At 41.3% G+C, this 17,087-nt stretch overlaps 1 protein-coding gene across 2 annotated transcripts in view; it reads right to left on the bottom strand.

The window, feature by feature from the left end:
* LOC121673022 (interactor protein for cytohesin exchange factors 1-like) overlaps positions 1-10,282 on the bottom strand; it is a 57,459-nt gene extending 47,177 nt beyond the window's left edge. The window contains exon 1 of one of the 2 annotated variants that reach the window (XM_042046038.1): positions 10,202-10,282. The gene's annotated coding sequence lies outside the window, so the exon portion shown is untranslated. Of the gene's footprint in view, positions 1-759; positions 4,293-10,201 lie in introns of those variants that run through there. The other variant, XM_042046040.1, reaches the window with a different exon arrangement.
* Between the last annotated feature and the right edge of the window lie 6,805 nt (positions 10,283-17,087).

Raw genomic sequence — 17,087 nt, forward strand, 5'->3', positions numbered from 1 at the left:
GGAACTAGGTATGGAGATATTTTAGAAGAAATGCCACATATAAGTCTAACTCTACCAAAATCTGTAAGAGATAATAGGTTCATTTCAATGATTATACCCATCAGAGGCTCCCCCTCCTGCAGCTGACTGCTCAACCTTCTGCTGCAGAAGGTGACAGCAGTACAGGCATCTTGTCCCCAAAGACACTGTGCTCTGTACACACACAGTGGAGCAGGCAGTGGAAACACCACAAAACACAAACCCTAAGCCTCTCTTTACACAACTTTTCCATACCACAGCTCAAACCATTTCCCTCCCCCTTCTCCAGTAAGGAAAACTGTGCATTCTAATCTACAAGAATTCGACAAATAAAATTTAGACACTTAACATTTCTGTTACTGCAAAAAGAAAGTGTAATCACTCCAAACAGATCAGAGTGGGCACTAAAAATCTTGAAAGAAAATTTAAACTCATCCTGGACAGAGAAATATCCAGCATATGTTTTTCTCAGGGCTAATTTGCAGACTTAGTTTTTTAATGCTCTTTACTTAATACAGCTCAGCTGAATCCTCTGCAGGCACAGAAACCCCATCAAGCAGAGGTAATTTCAAAGACTGAAAAACTGGTAGTGACCACTGCCATGCACTACTGAGTTATCCACAGCAACTGAATAGTTAGGAGATTGACAGCAGGGAAGATAGTCCAGCTGCAGAAGAACACTGGTTTCCAATTCAAGGCCTTTCAGTTCCCCCATTTGCTTTGCAGTGCTGAGTGGTTTACCTGTCTCAGTTCCTCAAATCATCCAAGGAAAGCAACGGCTGTTCTCTCCTGCAGATGGAAGTGTTGTGAGGGGCAGATATAAATCCACAAAGCACTAGGGAACTTCTCTCCCCAGATGTGGGGATTGCAGTCCCCAGTCAGCACCCAAAACAAGTACTTGTTATTAAATGCCAAATGAGATCTACCTCAGTAACAGCAGCAATTAGCCTTTCAACACAGGAAATAAAAATATGCAAAGACTGAAATTGCTGACCAAGCTCTCATGATTTTAAGTTAATGAAGCTGATGGCAATGCCATAGCTACAATGACACAAAAGTCAGCTCTCGGAGCAAGAACAGGAGGTACCCTCCCACAGAGACATCTCTGGTCCAGGGGCTCCCAGTGCTCCAGTTCTCACAGAACAGCATTAGTGCCAATACATTCTTGACAGTCATTTTCCTTAGGGTTATGTGCCACATCTGCTTATGATGTCTGACAGCAGAGCCTAAGGAAAGAGAAAAACTTTTTAAACCTACCCATCCTTCTCTTATAGAAAGTCTCCAGCTTCCAGGCATTTACAAAGTAACCTCCTCATTTTTGTTTGCGGAGAAGCCAGATGATGGAGCTGAACCTGCGTGTTCAATTCTAGTTTCATAACATTCCATCTCAAGAAAACTCTTCCTTTTATCCCCATTTAAAAATGTCAGATAATGCTAGATAGTAACGAAGTTTCCTCCACTTACATAATGCTTTCCCTTCTCTTCTTCCCTTATATCCTCCAAGTTGATGAAGCAGAGGACATGGACACAGCTCCAAGAAGACTGCAGTAGGAAGAGCAGTGATTCTTGCTACCTTCTCACCAGTTGTCCTACAGACCTCCCAGATGTAAGTAGGAGATTAAGCGAGCACAAGACTTTCTCCACCATGTGGGGATGCTCCACATCAGTCAACTACACTTCTGCTCAGCAAGTCTCTTCAGAGACAGAAAGAAGAGACAACTCCAAACAAACACAAATGGTCACTTTGCTTTCTTTCTTCCGATCTACTGACACCCCCTTTTCTCACTCTTCAGTTCCAAGAATTGCATTTTACCTGCTGCGCTCACTTCACTCCCAGGAACATCTGGGGCAGAGAAGCAACCAATCATTCAGGGCAGCTACTTTTTCCAAGCCTCCATCAGCCCGGCTGCAGCAGAGTCCGAGTTGCAAGTGTGGTGACCGAGTGGGGAGAGAAGCTCTGGGAGTTTGCTCTGGCACAGGCTAAGGGTGGGAGGACTGGAAGAGGACTGATGTAATGAGGCCTATATAAGGCTTTGTGACAACTAGCAGTTGTCTCAGTGGTTTTACAAGTATCAGTTGTATTTACTCTAGCTGAAGTGTTGCTGTCTGCAATAGAAATTCAGACTTCCTATGGCTGCTTCTCAATTCAACATTCATGAAACAGCCAACACCCTTGGTAAGGATCAAGGGCTCATCATGGTAGATACTAGGTAGATAAAGAAGATGACATCATCCCATCCCAAAGACTTGGCAGAGATAAAGAGGGAATAAGATGATGACAAAGTACCTGGAAAGGGAAAAAAGAAATCCAACCATGCCCCCTCTTGGCCTCTATCAAAATAATGATTATGTGTAAAGCCCTGATTGTATGCATGCACATAAGTAAAAATCAAGACTCATACTCAGCACCAGGAAGTTGTTTAGCTGAAGTCTGCAAGCTCCTGCCTGTAATAATCTTCCTGCCTTCTGATTAGAGCCAAGAAAAGGGTTTAGCATTTTTCCTCTTCTCTAATCTAATACTATTTGTAAATGTGTTTTTCCTCTCTCCTATCTTTCCAGTTGGTTTTATTTATGTAGACATGCCAGTGTGGTAAATTTCAGACCCATAATTTGTGGCTTCCTGACTTGGGGATGGTTCTGAAGTAGTTCTTATGTGGCTGTTCTTCCAGCTAAATGTTTACACACATATACAGTGTGCACAGCTTTTACTTATGTGCATGAGCAAGGGTTCTGCATGCTTCACATAACTTTTCAGAGTCTACATGTGTTTTTGATCATGACAACACATTGAAAATATGTGCCTACAAAACACATTTTAAATGTATTTATACAACACAGTATGTGCTTACCCCTGAGGTGTTTTCTATATATAGAAAAGCTGAAGATTAGGCTTCCTGTTCTCATTCTTTCCCTTCAAGTTCTTCTCTTGTTATTCATTCTATCCAGGTTTCCATTACCACTCAGCTATATATTACTTTTCACTGGCATGAAATCAATCAAACCTGAATTCTGATAACACAAATGCACATGACAAAGCATGAGACAATCCCCTAAGGAGATATTTGGACTTTCACATTTCAGTCAATTCAACAGCAGCAATGGTGTGGGAATGGTGTGCCTGCTGAGAGACCACACCTAATAAATTCAATCTTGTTTCTAATGTTTAAACCAGAATGGTTTTAAACAGTGATTTAACTCCAAAGTCCTTTTTTTTAATTTGGTTGTTTTAGCTTGTGGATGAGGCCAAACAAGCCGTTCTAATTTTCCCCCGGATGTCAAACTTGAAGGCATTGATAAGAATTTTCACACCTGAATCTTGCAATGAGCTACACATGGTATAAAACGTCAGTCACCCTATTGGCCCCAAATAGGAACACAAAGAGAGCCATGGCTAGTTCTTGATTGCCCCATGCTTCTGGAAGTACTCACTCTTACAAGACTTTACAGTATGAAAGTTAAACATTACTTTCTCCATCACGAGCTTCCTTTTCCTAAGGCCAAGATGCAAGAAGTAAGGCAGGCTGGCTGCAGCAGCCCTGGGACCTGCACTCACAACTTGCCAGTTCCCAGTTAACAGCTACAGTCACCTCTGGGGTGGCCTTCCCCCAGTGAGGAAATACAAAATACATATGACCACAGCCTGATGGTAACACTTTAAACTAGGTGAGTTTAACAAAATGACTATGTGTGTTCCATAGCCTTTGGACTAATCTTATAAACTTAAGCAGTCCTAAAAGTCAACAGTGCTACATAAATGTATTTACACACTGATAAATCCCTGCAGGACCAAGACCTAAGTTAAGTAGATTCTACAAACCTCATTATTGTCTGTATTTACAGCATATGATCTGACATATGTATGTTCCCTTTTTGTCATCATTATCTTGAAGGGATTTTTATTTATGTGCATGACTAGACAGTCTGTGTTTTGTATGAATACCAGCATTCATCCACAGAGAACAATAAAACATCTTTCTCCCACTGCAAGAGTTTTTCAGGGAGCAGAGACCCACACAGCTCAGCCAGGCAGTCAAATGCCACAAAAAAATCCAAATAGGAAACCATGTAAGCAAACATTTTCCAAAGGACTTGTACATCAGGCTGTGATATATAATCTGCTTGTTGCACTGTTACAAACAAGTCAGTTTGTACCATTCAGAGTATTTTCACAATCTATTTGAGATAAGAAGAAAAAGAGGGCTGAGTGGACTAGAAAATCCAACCAGGGTTAGTCACCACTGACAAGCCCTTAGCAGCCCAAACAGCTGAGTAATTCCTGTGGTGCTCTCCTACAGCAGTCACACAGGTAAAAGCCTGACAGCACACCAGTCAGACTGCAAGTGCCAGCTGCTCACACAATGATATTTGAAAAAACAGGTTCAATAACACACCAACAAAACATTGTCCAGAAATTCCAGATGAGGGCTAGCCTTTTGCATGGATCTGTTTGATATAAATCTAGAGAATGTGGAATGAGAATATGCTGTATAAATAATACACACTTCAGTAGGCACTGTCTGCATGCTCCCAAAGATGTTCCCAAACTATGAAAAACCATCTTGGCCAAAACCAACAGAGACTGATGTGGGGTCTGGGAGGGTTTCCAAGAGAAGATGCTTCAGTTTGCAGAAAAGCACCAGACCTCTCCAGCTGTACCTTTCACATCCCCATATGCTCTGTGAAGGGAACAGGGTAAGGAGACTCTAGCAGGCACACACCAAAGAGCATTTCATCCAAGGGAAAGACCTGTCCCAGACAGACCTTCTGACCAGTGCCACAGACACAAATGCCCCAGGGCACCAATGACTTTACTTAGTGCCAGTCTCGAAGGAGTGAGGCTCAGTGGTGGCAACACACTGTGCCTGCTTTCACCTCACACGACGGCAGCGCTGTGTGGATGAGCTCTGCGGATGTCAAACTTCCTCTGGTGTGGGGTATCTTTCCCTTTGCTGTGAAGTACAATCATCCTCAGGGACCTTCAGCAACACCAGTGCTTCTGGCACAGCAGGATAATCAGACAGACACCCCAGCTCCTCCAGCCATGGTACAGCCTTACCCCCGCAAGGAGGAGGCATCATTCCTCCTCCTCCTGCACCCTTGTGAGAGGGACCTGGAGCTGCTGCTGCCCTTTCCTACAGTGGGAGGACCCCAGTGGAGAAGACAGACAATGGGAGGATAACCAGATCCCCCAGGATCTCTCTTTTATCCCAAAACACACTTGGACTACATTCCATCCCACCCATTAACTTTCTCTTCCTAAAGAGAATGCTGGGTCTGGGACCTGCTGATAGGATCGTCGGGAAGAGTAAATTCTGTTAAACCCAGTCTCTGCTATCACAAATTACATTCAGAATAAGCCACTTTATTTGTTCATTCTGATGATGGTTTTTCAGGAGAATAAATAGATATTTATCGGAAAAGGAATAGAAATAAAACTTTTTTGTAAGAAGGTTAAGTGGCGCCTGATAGTCTACAATCTGGCAAGTTAAGTAAACAAGGAGAAGGGGAAACCCTACCTTGTAAACAAGGCAATTACAAATCTAGTTTCTACACTCTGGAATGAAGCCAAGATCTAAGTGTGAAGGATTGAGAGGAAAATCTGTTGTAAATTCCTTCAAGTGAAAGTCCCTATTTAAAAGGCAGAGAACACATTTTAGAAAGGTCACAAAGTCGCAGCAGTTGTTTGGGGTTTTTTTCAAAGCGCAACTCTAAATGAAATTTGACTTCTTTTTAAAAAGGCAGAGATAGACACAGCTGTACTTGTAAGCGTAACACACTAGAAGGAGAATAGCAATGATTAAAAATAGCTTTTGCACTGAGCTTTTGTAGGTACTTTAAATATCTACTGAGTAGGCATTACAACCTCAATGATTGTCAAAATTTATTCCTGCACATTCTCAGTTTAAAGAAAAAAAAAACAAAAAAGAGAAATACACCTCTCACATAGGCATAAAGTGGGAAGTTACAGATAAGGTGTTTCACTAAAGCTTTCACTTGAGCCTGGTTTTCTCCTCATTCTAGGTAAGGGGGCTGCATGGATAGGGAAATATGGCAATAGCAGACTCGTGTTCCTTGACTACAGCTTGTAAGTCTAAGCTCTTTGGAAGGTTTTTAACAAAGGTAAAAGAGTGAATATGAAAGACAGAGCTGACAAGTCATGCCATTCCATCTCCAATAAATATTATGGTTGAGTAGTTTAAACAGAATTCAGTGCATGGGTATATACATACACCCACAGGCATACACACATGTAAATACTTTTATACTTATATAAAGCTCAGGCAAATTCCACTGAAACTAGGAAACCAGACTGGAAAATCCACTTACATTACACCTTTGCATTTTAGTCAAATTAAAAAGACTGTGGGTGTTGTGACTAACTGACAGAGAGTAAATTGAGCTACTACGTGGTGTTTACCATGGGGTAAACTGTTGCCTCTCCTGATTTTTAATTGGAGGTTAACTTTGGCACACTCCACTATAAACGAGTCCTGGCACTAAAAACAAAGAGACAAAGAATCATTTCATGGATGTATTCCCATAGTTCATCAAATAGTCATCACTTACATTGCCCATATATATTGTCAAAGGTGATAAACACACACATATCAATAACAATAGCCTGATATTCTGCTCCATTCCTCATTACAGAGGCACCCTATCCTGATTCCAAGGAAAGCAAAAGGGTAGTGTACAACCATATCCAAGAACATGAAAGGTCTGGCTCTAACTCTCAGAAGCCTTCCTGAGCAAGTACAGCATAAGAGCACCTTGATCCTGGTCCCCATTTCTATCCACCTCACACATAATTGCACACACATACAAAAGTGACTCTGAAGTAGATATAGAATAACCCAGCAACACTTCACACACCTCCTACATAACACCAGAAGGCCTCGTGGCATACACCCCAGTCACTTGCTGTCACTCCCCGTCAGGATGCTGGCAGATCACACACACACAAAAAAAATTACTGCAAGAAGAAAGGGTCCTGGCAGAAAAGTGATGGCAAATCCTAGAACAAAGCTACTATAGCACTACAGGATATGTGGGTAATCTCAGATGGACCAGCTGGCAAGGCTGCCACATTCCAGGCAGTACGTATTTGAACATCCCCAGCTTACTTGGAGTTGTACTGAGGCTCAAGCAGACATGAAGTGATACAAATACCGCGTTTATAATTTTATGCACACTTTGAAAAACAGAGGTTATTAGTTTTTTAGCTTATCAGGCTGTTATCCTCTTGCATTGCTACTTTGCTAAGTATTTTATCCCCTTCAAAAAATTAAAACCCAGGGCCCTTAATCACAGGTTGTTCCCACTAATAAATTACCTATTTAATATGTTTACATAGGCTCTTTTCCACAGTACGAATCATGTTGAAATTGTCCTAATTAAAATATCTCCATTTATTTGCATGACTAATCAGTACTTATCAGTAACTTTACATCTTCAAAGCTCTTTAACTGCATATAAACAGATTATCTGAAAACTTGCCCAAAAATGTATCTTGAAATCTGATGCAGAGACTCAGCTATTGCTTCCTAAAATAACTACTGGCTTTATGTGCACTTGGAATCGTAGTGAGGGCAATACTGGCAGGTCTGAAGAAGCACGTGCGTTACTTATGGAAAGAGTTAATAGTCCACAGGAGGCAGCAGACCAGACACTGCTCCTTGATGACGTGGAAAAGCAGATGGCTCACTCCTTTGAGTGGTAGTAAAGACAAGGTCTATCCTACTTCCCACCATGCTTTCTGCTGAAGAGAGCTGTCACACTCATGTGCAAATGAAGTCCCACATCCCTAAAACTGCTTGCGAAAGACTTGCCACCATTCTTCCACTTCCTCCTCTTTGGAGCTTTCTACAGGCTTGAATGTCAAAATATTCAGTACATCTGGTGCTGCTTTCTGCAGACTCTGGCCACACAATTTGCACTGCATGAGAAATTAATTTATTGGTATCATGCCACCTGTGTGTCTCCCCATAAATTCATACCCCTGGGCCACCCATTGGTTGAAAGAAGATGAAGGTGGGTACTTTTTTGCTTCACAGCTTGTTTTAACAAGGAACTTATATACAGAAATAAGCCACTTCCATAAGTACAGAGCTACCCTACCTGACCACATGTTATTTTCCTTTTTAAAAATTAAAAATTACATTAGAAATGGCAGGGATGTGGGGATGTGTCTTTCAACTCTATCAGGAAGCAGTATAAAAGAGCAGATTTTGTAGGTCTATTGTCTTGATTTTAAAAGGCCAAACTATATTTTAGACCTATCAATATGCTTTCCCTTGAAAACTCGGAAGTGTAGCACCATTCCTAATACTTTCCTTCTATTAAGAGGAAAAGCTCCATAGCTCTTCAAAACAAATAGCCGTGTTTTTCCAATGTCCTGCAAATGCCTCAACTGAAAGAATGACAGTGGTAATTTTAATTATGATTTTACTCTCGATAAGTACAAAACTGCAAAATTACTGATTCTGAATGTTACTGCTCCCTGTCCCTCTTTCCTGTGGGGTGCCCCTGAACTGAATCTTCTCATGCGTTCATTTGATTGCTTCAGGGTCCTTTAAACCTCCAAATTTCACTAGGGCTATGGTGAAGTGTACATAGTGGCTTTTATCCAGAAGGGCCTGAAAGCACTTGATGAGCTCTACCAGGATGCAATTACATACAGCCTACTCACATCTCTGCAAATTCATAGGGTTGTAGAGACATCAAGAGATCATTAAGTCTGTCCCTCCCAGCAGGACCAATTATACTTGGGCTATTTCTGACAGAGGCTGCCTAACCCGTTCTTAAAGACATCAAATAATGGAGGTTCCACAGCTCCCTTCAGCATCTTAAACCAGTCCTTAACTCTCCTTGACATCAGATTTTTCCACCAAATTCAAGCTCTGTGCTGTAATTTAAGCTTATTGTCTCTTGTCCCATAAATTTCTTACATAAAACTTTAATGTTTGTTCTTATGACACCAATGCAGTCATCTTTTCTTAAGACTATGCAACTTAGTTTGATTTAATATTTTCTCAAAGGCCAATGTTTTCTAAGCAAGGGGGACTGTTGCCCCCTCGCTTAAACTACCTGCTGTGGTAAGGACTTCAGGTTATTGCAGGCACTGCCAGCCCTAAAATGACAGTCACCAAAAGGAATGGAGGTGCCCCCCTAGCACAGTTAATGAGAGGCTCTCTTGAAGAATCTGCTGAGAAGCAAAGCCCCAGCCTTTTTTTCTGTTCTGTGTTGGTAGAAACACAAGTAATCTGCCATCAGTTCCCAGGCAGTTCATTACTCTCACTGACAGAGTCACACACTTTGGTTTAGACTCAAAAGATTTGAATGCCTGCTGGTTGTGTCCCTCTTCAGATTTGGCAAAAAGAAAAAACCCAAAGAAAAGTCAGACAAACAAGATCTGCGCAAAGCCTCTCTGCATTGCTTTTTCCATTCTGCTGCTCTTTAGACCCTTTCAACTGTACTAGTAAGTATAATAGAGGACAATTAAATCCCCAACCCAGCACACTCAGGAATTTAAAACTACAAGATATGGCCTGCTAAAAAAAAAAAAAAATCTTACAATCTAAATAGGTAAGACAGACTGTAATAAAGAGATAGATAATTTAAAAAGAAAAAAAGAAAAAAGCTTATTCACCAATGTCAATATAAAGAAAATATCCACAGAGAAATAGATACATCCTAAATGTGGAAAACTGAGGATGTAGCTGCAGGGACTACATATGGGGTTGTCTGCAAAATTACTGCTCCCCCCAACCCTGTCACGTCTCTGTCCCACTCCTCAGCTGGGAGTTCTTCCAGCACAAAACAGCCCTTCACTACCACTGAGCTTCAGTAGGCAAACATGTAAATTCAGTGTTAAGTTTACAACACGGGCAGCACAAGAAAAATTGAGTTACCATTTTTTGCCTGGTGACTGAGGCAACGAATCTCACAGTTCACCTCCTCATTTCAAGAGCAGGAGACACAGGAGCTACCAATCTGAAGGATTCCCAGCCCTAGCACATATCACATGTCTTCCCCCATGAAGAACTGCTTGAAATATAACTTACAATAAACAAATCATGCCTAAAATGTTCATAAAGCCTCATTACTTTAAAATAAAAACACTTTATAATCTAGTTGCAATATATATTGTCTCTTGAATCCTCTGAATATAGTTTTAACTTACCACAAATTTAGAGAGATCTCAGGAAAACCATAAAGTTTGCACACATGAAGCAATAGAGCTCCCCCCACCCCCGGAGACTCCTTTCTCTCTTCCTTTTCCTCCCCCACCCAAGCCCTGAATACAGGAAGAGAGATCACCAGCTGCCTGCTGAAGAAAACAACTACCAAATAGTGTGCATCATTCAGATGGCTTGGATGATTCAGCTTTTCCATGTGAACTTTAAGTGGCACAAATGGTGCTTTGTGCATTTCTGAATCAAACCTGTATTTAATAGTCCAAGTACATAACAATTTCTACTTGAAGAACAACTTTTCATCTTAAATACAGCAGCGCATCTGTTACCTTACAATGGCTCCAGTTCTCAAACCTATCAATAACTACACCTACCTGTGCTTATGTATTGCAGCATATTCAGCCTTTAAAAATATATTTTGTATTGTTCTCAAAAGTTGGACTGAATAGGGCAATGAAAAGAGGATCTAGTGATGAGCTTATCATTTTGAAAGCCACCTGAGGTGATGTGCATTGGTTTTAGAGTGGGAGGGTTGGGAAGGAACAGAAAAGCCAGGTATTGCAAGCAGTCTGCTCTCCCAAAATACAACAGGACAATAATACAGCAGCAGCTTGATCCTAAGTATCCCACAGCTACGTGCAGGTCATTGTCTAGAAACTTGTAGAATTATATTGTAGGCTGACATTTAAAAAACCCACACAAATGCAAAACACATACACATTTACTTTGTGTATTTTTTGTTTAGCACTGCTCAGATAAAGAATTAATGCCTGGTTTTACTTCTCTAGTTTCTTTGGCCTTTATCATATTGTTCAAATGTTCATTTGAATCCTCTTCATCAACAAGATCCTATTTTCATTTCATCCCCTACAATCATAAATCAGAACAGCTCTAATCAATCACTCAGATTTGACACCAAAGTAGAAGGAACAATCAGACCTAGTGGCTGCATTGGACAGAACCTCTTGCCAGACAAGCCCTGTTTACTTAGCAGAATTTCTTCTTTGTCCTCAAGTACAAATCAGCACAAGAATGTTGAACACAACACTGCCTTCTGCAGGCACACAAGTGTGACAATGCTGAAACTGCCTGAGGTGCTCAGCAAGGGCACCTTGAGCAAAGGGAGAAGGTGGCAAGAAACTGAATAGACTGGTCATCACTGGAAATCACTCAATACCTAGAGAAAAACAACAGAAATGTTGCTTGGCCTGTGCTTTGAACAACAGAAGTGAGCCTTTGGGGTCACCTAGAGTGCTGCCTTCCACTGAGGCAGAACCTGGAATTTTGTCTTAGGGGTGCAAACTAGGCAAGAGTACTGGAAAGCAACCAGAGAACCATGTTTTGACAGCTTTTTCCACTAATGGCTTTTGGATGTTTTTTGGGATTTTATAACTGATTTCCACTTCATTTTAAAATGTAGGCATGTTACGCATATCCAACCCAAAAAGCTTGTATCAAACTAGTCATAGGGATGCAATTCTCACCTTACAGCTCCTGCCCTGAGACAACACTGCCAGAATCACCCTCACTAGCCAAGATGTCTCTCTTCACAGCCAGCTACATGAGCAGCAAACACTGTGTGAGACCAGAGGGTGCTTGAAATCTTCTGCATTTTGAAAACACACCAAATACTTCATTGCAAACTAGATGAAAAATCTGCATTTGCAAGAGTGACCTGTGGGAGAAGTCATGCGCTTTGGTTACCATGGCTGGTTCCAGTTTTCTGAACTTCAAATTTCTAGTGATGTTTGTTTTCACTCCCTGACATTTCTTGATAGCAAGAAGGACAGCAGGAGTACTTCTCATCACAGCTTTTCATCACACCTCCCCACCTTTGGTCAACCACTGGGAAAATGAGTCATGATGCCAAAACCAGAGCCTGTTCCACATCCTTCTAAAAAGCCTTATTTCCCACGCAGACCACATCCATTCCAAGCACAACAGCCAGCCACAGTCAGTAGCAGGTCAAATGCATTTCTTGTGGCATAAGCACCCCGGGGTGCTGCCTCACTGCCTCTCCCAGACAGCCCCAGCTCACTTGTTCACTTTGCCTTAATAAAGGCGTCTCTGTGCAGCACTAGGTGAAACATGCCTGTGCCATACCAGGAGCTCATATGCTGCCAAAACTTTTTGGTTTTTAAATAGTGACTCCCTCATATTACCTCTGCACTAACACTGTGTGACACATCATCCCTCCACAATGTTCCCACACTTCTACAGGAAAACAAACTTTGCAAATCGCGTATCTTGTCCCACTAGCCTTTTATTCAGAGGCCTGTCACTCATCTCCTGAGCATGAGGGAGGGAAGAGAGGGGCTGCTGCTTTAGCTGCTGGGCTCCCCTTTACCTTCTTGTCTCTCCACCCCACGTAGCCACTGCACAGACAGCAGGAGAGAGCAGGCAGGAGGCCGCAGCAGTAGGTCCACACCCATCTCTCCAATGCAGCCTATGAATCCAGCATTACAAAACTCTGAAAGAGGAGAAAAAACAGACCTTTCTTCCTATCCAGTGATAAGAAGCTGATGTGTTTGGACCTAAAGGACCAAGGGCTGCTTGGGGTGGTCTAAGTAACTTCAAAGCAAGAGTCTTATCCAACAGCTTACTAAGCAGAGAGGAATTCTTGCACAAATCAAGAACTTGGAAATACTGTCTTGTGGGCAGCGCTATTTTTGCTGGAAGGCTCTGACCAAAACTATCTCAGACATCAAAACAAACTGATTATGCTATAAATATTAAAGGCTTTATAGCTGTTTGTTTGTGAAATAAATTCTTGGAAAGTCCCTTGGCCTCAATACATGGAGGAAAAGGTCAGAGAGGAAGAAGGGCATAGGAAAAGGGAAATAATTAATTTTGGACATAATTTATTTTGCTTTCATCCTACTCACTTATAGGAACTTATACCAACTTCCCCCCAGAAACAAATGGTCAAGAACTATGCTGGACAATATTCAGACTTCTCTGTGTTCAATGGGACATTCAGTGGCTTGGGAAAGAGTTTCAGCTAAAGCTGTGTTACACCTAAGAAAGCCTTTGGTCATGTTCTGTGGTGGCACACTTAAACACCACAGTTGCTCTGCAAGAATCTACAATACCTGAACCACAGCCCTCACTTTCTACTATCAAGTAATAAAATCAAACAAATCACCCAAGAGGCAGGCACTAAAGTTTGGCTGATCTTTTACCTGGATGTAAATCCCTAGTTTCATTATTATTGCATATCATTCATGATGTACTTATTCACGAGGTAGGAAAAGTGGTTTTTCTTGTGTTTTGGTTATGGAGTTTTGTTTGGTTGAGGTTCTTTTACAGTTTACAGATTTAAATTTTATGGCTCATTTGTGTCTACTTGGCATTATGAACATTTTCACTGGAAATCTGGGACATTTGTACTGAAAACAGCTAATGGAGAATGAAAGAGAAAAACACATTAATAAGTAGCACTGAAAAACATGCAATTAGTGAGGGGGGAAAAAAAAGCATTAAATACACAGTCAAAACATTAAATATCAGTTTAGACTTGTATATTTTACACCTCACAGTAAATACTGCCTAAACTAAAAACCTCTAAGCAAAGGTCACGTGGGTCTGAGGCTCCTCACCTGCAAAGGCACTCCCAGAGCACATCTAAACACATGGTGGCTGAGCACCATTGGCAAGCACAGCCCAGTGCTCCATCAGGATCTTGGCAGGTTTGCTCCACAGGTACATTTCAACAGCTCCTACTCTGGCTCGCTTGGACAGAAGGAGGGCTACACTTACCAAGGAGGGTGTGGGGGGTCAGAACCAACCAACCAACCAACCAAAAAAGTCCAAGCAACTACCCCACTCAGCTGAAGATGGCACAGTAAGCTGGACTGGTTGTCCTGATTCCTTGGCTGCTGTCTAGCTGTCACCATGCATAGAGAGCATTCACCCTCACCAGAGCCCAGAGAACAAACAGCAACCACAAATCATAAACTGACCCCAAGAATTCTCCCAATAACTTGGCGCTCTCTGGCACTTATTTTTTGCTTAATTCCTCTGTCTCCATATACTGTTAATCAATCACATAATTGTCTAGAAAATATATCTTTCCCCTCTCCCAAAAAAAATATATTGGGTTAACTCCATAACCACTTAAGGGAGAAAGTCAGTGGCTTACATCATCCTGAATAACTGAGGTAACCACACAGGGAGGTTTAAAAAGAAATGTTTACATCCATTCTATGTCATGCTAAAACAAACATTTCTCCCACTGGCAGGAACTGGAGGACACCCAAAGGTCTGGGGTTTTTTCCTCCACCGAGTACGTAATCCTCATTTTTCCTCACACTGGCAAAGTATGTGCAACAGAAAACTCCTGCCTGTTTCATATTTAGTATGTATAAAAAAGAAATCCCAACTCTAAGTGATATTGGACCAGTAAGATTTTTTTTAAATTTTACTTTCCACTTTTGGACAAAGTCCGGAATAACCCAAACTAAGCTTTTGGCCCACTGCATGAGGCCCTGTGCAAATGACACCATCTGACCAGTAGTTGCTAACTATCACAAAAAAAAGACAAAACTGATGGTTATGGACTTGCATTGTGCAGGTAACAGGATAAAGAGAGGTTACTATTTTAAACTGATGCAGCAGCAGCACAGGCAGAAGAATTTGGTGAAATTACATACTGACAGCAGCTCTTGACTGCTTTTGTCATACATCTTACAGCTGAAGTGTGGTGTGTGGAACTATATATAACTACTTTGAAAGACTGCCCTTCTTTCATATTCCAGCATCATACAAATGTAGCAGTGGAAACAAATGTGCATGCTGCAGTTGTGTGGGGTGTTTTCTTTGCAGTTACTGCTACACAGCTGAAGCAGCATCCAACACAACACAGACCCATGCATTTAGCTTAGCCTGGCCCCTCTTTTTTCATTCTCCAAACTGAGTTTTTTTGGAGTGCTCTTTCTACATTTTAAGTGAATCACAAAATATGCTAAGTTAAGTCAGTGGCTTCCTCAAGAGCTCTTGTCCACTATAAAAACCTTGCAGCCTGCAAGGAGACAAAAGCATTCCTATGTGATGGCCACAAAGAGCACATGCTCCATAACCACAGCATATGCAAAGTAAAGCTCAGGCTACAGAGAAAAGAGAAGCCACAGTTGTACAGCAGGACAAAGGTTTCTCCAAAGGACACAACACTTCTTTCCAATTGTCCACAAGCATTTCTATCTCACACTTTGAAATGGTGCACTAGGATGTACAGTGGACATTGGGGGAACAATACTTAAGTGCAGAAAACGCAAGCAGAAGCCAACTTTCACACTCCTCCGAGATACCAATCCTGCTGGCAAAGGCATTTGTGAGAATGCATGCACATAAAAGCCTTGCTGCCCAGATCATGTGTAAGATATTCCAAAAATTGAACGATGAATGCAGGAAAGCTCCTAGGGAAGTAAATCCTGCAAAAAAAAAAAAAAAAAAAAAACAAACAAAACATTTGAGCTGAATTCATCAAGATCTAAGTTAAAGCCTGATGAGGGGTTTAACTTGATCTATTCAGGATGTGATTGCAGGTACAGAGCACTTTGTGAAGACTACATGCTGGCAGTGTAATAAAACAGGATGTAAGATTTGGACAAAATAAACATTTATGCAAGAAGAAAATTCTTTATCCCCTCCAACTATAAAACCAGTCTTCACCATCTGTTTTTCCTGGTTTGGCTAAGTCTTGGACTTTTATTTTCTCCCCTTTCTGTTCAATGAGCACCAAGAGTATGGAGCATGTCGTTTTTAAAACAAGCCCTGCTTATGAGGAAGAAAAGTTTATCAGCCCATTGATTAGCACAAAATTAGTATAATACTCTCCATACTGTCTCCACCACTGTTGGTCATCCAGAATTCAGACACTGATTAATTTAATTGTCCATAATACTAGAGGAAACACATTGCTTGGAGAATTGCCCTGCACTCTGTCTCTACAAGCCATTAGTATTCATTTTTATGTCTTATTTCCTCTCACACATTACCATCCAAAATAGAATTTTCTTGCAATGGTTATGTAAGGGAAAATTAAAGGCATTGGCTTTCACATATTCTGCAGTCTATAACAGAAGCCTGCTCAATATTTCAAAAGTACACATTCCTTACTATACATATATGCATGAGTACTAAATATTCTTTTCCAATTTTGTGGGGTTTATGATCTTTTCCACTTAACTGTGTTGTTTTGCCCCCGTGACAGAGTATTCAGAGTATTGTGGAGTACTGTACCATGGCAGGATATCTGGAAATGTATGTTGTACTCATTAGGGAAGTCAGCCTAGATATAGTTTTTGATAGGACAGATACATGTACCTTCAACATCAAGAGATGAGCCAAGTTTTAGCATAATAGCAGAATTTTTCTCAGGTTAAGCCAGAAAGATAGCAGCTGTGATTTATTCCTAGATCTGTGGGACCTTTTTGTTTACCCCTAAACTGTAGAGCATCCTCTGTATTCATTATATGGAATAAGAAGTTAAGCATGATGGCCCCCACTTATTTTTAAAGTACAGAAAACACAACATTGAAGATGAACAAAATTTCCATTTTAAAAGTCTTGTTTAAACAACATCTTTAGAACAGCTCAGCCTTTTGGAGGCTGGACTATACTACACCACAAAGCCTACAACACAGCAGTTTCAGCCCTTTTTCTGGAGGCAGGACCAAACAGTTGTAGGGTTCAACTGCACAGCAGCAGTTCTGGTCATGTCTCTAGTATAGACAGCCATCTTGGGGAATGGAGGAGTGGCACAAGACAGACACTTTATAACCTGCTTTGATCAGAAAGGTCCAAACCAGCCCTCCCAGTCATCAGTGAGTCACAATCAAATTAATTGAGAAGTGAATCAAACACCCTGTCTCT

This window comes from Corvus kubaryi, unplaced genomic scaffold, assembly GCF_017639235.1.
Source record: "Corvus kubaryi isolate FWS band 111438036 unplaced genomic scaffold, C.kubaryi_AGA036_p1.0 65104, whole genome shotgun sequence".
Lineage (NCBI taxonomy): Eukaryota > Metazoa > Chordata > Aves > Passeriformes > Corvidae > Corvus > Corvus kubaryi.